Here is a 3,316-nt window from a genome sequence, read left to right on the forward strand (position 1 = left end):
AGTGGGGATGTGTGTTCAGAGGCAGACTTTTCCCTTCTCACACTCGGGGAACTCACAATTTTTTGGCCGTATCACAGAGTTTATAGCAGCAAACCACTTCTTTCCATATACATATATGTTAATATTGAGTGTCAACCTGATTGGATTCAAGGATCCAAAGTATTGATCCTGGGTGTGTCTGCGAGGGTGTTGCCAAAGGAGATTAACATTTGAGTCAGTGGGCTGGGAAAGGCAGACCCACCCTTAATCTGGATGAGCACCATCTAATCAGCTGCCAAAATGGCTAGAATATAAAGTAGGCAGAAAAACGTGAAAAGACGAGACTGGCCTAGCCTCCCAGCCTACATCTTTCTCCCGTACTGGATGCTTCCTGCCCTCGAACATCGGACTCCATGTGGTTCAGTTTTGGGACTCAGACTGTCTTCCTTGATCCTCAGCTTGCAGATGGCCTATTGTGAGACCTTCTCATCATGTGAGTTAATACTTAATAAACTCCCTTTGATATCATATCTGTCTATCCTATTAGTTCTGTCCCTCTAGAGAACCCTACAATGTATGTGTGTTTATTTATTTTATTTTTTAACCTTCCAAAGTTTAATCAATCAACTCCTTAGAAGCAAAATCTAACAATTACTCTAAATACTCTAAAATTCAACAGAGTAAAATCTCAAATTACTTTCTCATCTTCCTAATTCTAACTTTAAAAGGAGTCCCTCCATGAAGTGTCTGTACTTTCACGAGGATGTCAGGGAGGACTCGTTGATTTTCACACTGGATAATGTTAAACTGCTCCGGTTTCAGAGACTCATTAAAAAGAAGATTCATTATGTTAAAACGTTCACACCCCCAAGTTAAAAATGGATACTGAATAAGACAGCATCCATATTTCTGGAGAAAAATCAGTACACATGTCACTTCTGTTACAGAAATCCATTTACAGCATCTGTCCCGCTCCGTGGAAGCAACTGGTCTCAGGCATATCCAGTCTCACCACCTCATTGCACACATGAGAGGCTTGGAAGGCTTTGAGCAGAAGCCAAGGTCCCATCAAGGGTCCAGACTTTCAGTGCCCCCTTTGTTTTCATTGCGTCTGGGCTGCTTTAGCTCTGAGGGACTGCCCTGAGCGTCTCTTACTAAATTCTTCTGCAGAAGGGGTGGAAATTACATTGATTGGTACAGACTTTGGTGGAGTGTCTGTCTCTAAGGGTATTAAGTTTATTCTCCAGGGTGTTGTCTTGCTCCAGGCTTGCAATGTGTACAGAGTGACCCTCTGGGATGGGTGAGCTTTTGTGTTTTAACTACTGGGCGGCAGGATCTTCTCCTCCGAAGGCCTCAGCAAGGAGCTTTTGACAGCAGAATGATAGAGAGAGGGTCCCTGATGGCTGTTGGGGCTGGGGCCTGTCTGGCCTGAGGTGGGGTCGAGCAGGGGTTGCTGGGGTCTTGGGTTCTGCTGGCAGTTGTTCCCTCTACTGGTCTGGATCCTGGCAAAGACCCTCGGTGTGTCTGACTCTTGGTTTTCTTTGCTGTGTCAGGAGTTCTCGTGCTCAAAACTGACTTCTCTTTTAAAAGAATTCCAAGTTCGCCTTTCTCAAATGTCACAAATGAGCAGTAACTGTCTGTGGAAGAAATGGCCAGGAAGGCACCATCGCTAGACCATGAAATGTCACTGGAGGTGTGGTAATGTATATTAGACACGTAGCCAAAAGGGAAGGACTCCTGGGTGTCCAGAAGCACAGAGTCCTCCTAAGCCACAGCAAATACCAGGCAGTAGGGCAGACCCATCTGCTCCACACCTGTTTCCACCACCGGCCTCAGTTCAAAGTAGACCAGACAGCTGCCAACAGCAAGAGTGACTTTTCTAGGACCCAGAAAAGATGAGCGATGGGCCTTTTAAGATTCTTCCTGGAGAAAACGTAAGTGGTGTTCATTACATTTTCACCAGATTCCGCACATCCAACTGGTGTGAGGAGCAAAGACCCATCGGGAGTGAAACTCAGTCTACGGAAGAAGAACTTCACACTGTCATCGTGAAACGCCCAGTAGCTTCTTGCCTCTCCTTCAGCCCCTATTCCAGATAGCATCTTTGAAACATTAAAAACCACACGCATCTTCTGTATACTGTATACCCGCAGCACCCTGTCACAGCTCAGAGTAGCAACATATTGACTTAAACGGTCCCAGTTTACTCCTTGGACATAACTTTTATGTTATGTTAATCGATATTTTTTGTCCTTTATTGATGATCCTATAAACATCAATTGTACCATATGATGGCTGTGCTATCCACAGAGGCAGAGGCCATTAAATTCCCATCAGTTGCCCAGCAAATATCATACACATCTTCTAAGGGGCCCCACAGAGTCTTCACAATCGTCCAGTTCTTCTTGTTCAGCTGGGCCTGGTCCTCATCCTGAAAAGCGATCTGTTCCAGGTCCTTGTTATCATTCACCTTCTACAACAGGATGACAGCATCATCTCCTGTCGATGCTAAAATTTCCCCAGTTGGAGAAAAGTGCAGGACATTGATGGCTTTGGTATGATGAGCAAGATTGGACAAAAATTCCACGATGGCATTTCCATCTGGTCCCTTTTCTACCTTCCAGATCCTGACAGCGGAATGCACACCTGCAGACACCAGTCTGTGCATCCTCCCAGCAGTCCCATGCTGGAAGTCGAGGCTGTACACAGGCTCTTTGTCGTGCCAGGCTATTTCACAAGTGATTACTCTCATCCTCCTGAGTCTTGAAGGGGCAAAACGTTTCTCTGACACCATTCTGCAGGGACCTGGATGGTCAGTGGTGCCGTCACCTCCTGTGCAGGGCTGTGCTGCTTCCTGCGCATGCCGCAGGCCCTGACCCCACATGGACGGGACCCATGTTTTTATTTTTATTTCTGTTTTTTGAGACAGAGTGCTCTGTACCCCAGGTTGGAGTGCAGTGGCACAATCTCAGCTCACTGCAACCTCTAGCTACTGGGCTCAAGCAGTCCTCCCACCACAGCCTCCAGAGTAGCTGGAACTACAGACAGGTACCACAATGCCCAGCTAATTTTTGTAGAGGCAGGGCCTTGCTATGTTGCCCAGGTGGTTCTCGAACTCCTGGACTCAAGCAATCCTCCAACCTCAGTCTCCCAAAGTGCTAGGATTACAGGTGTGAGCTATTGCAACCAGTCATGTATGTGTTTTTAATAGGCAATAAATGGGGTGCTATCAATTTCATTCTGTAACTTTATTTTTAAAACTCATCATTCGATTTTTAAGATCTTCCCTCATATGCATATTCATCCAGTAAGTCATTGCTTCTAACTGCTTCATGGT

At 45.9% G+C, this 3,316-nt stretch overlaps 1 pseudogene; it reads right to left on the bottom strand.

Moving 5' to 3' along the window:
• Window positions 1–1,047: 1,047 nt before the first annotated feature.
• On the bottom strand, window positions 1,048–2,771 carry LOC105550987 (annotated as a pseudogene).
• Between the last annotated feature and the right edge of the window lie 545 nt (window positions 2,772–3,316).

This window comes from Mandrillus leucophaeus, unplaced genomic scaffold, assembly GCF_000951045.1.
Source record: "Mandrillus leucophaeus isolate KB7577 unplaced genomic scaffold, Mleu.le_1.0 Scaffold501, whole genome shotgun sequence".
NCBI lineage: Eukaryota > Metazoa > Chordata > Mammalia > Primates > Cercopithecidae > Mandrillus > Mandrillus leucophaeus.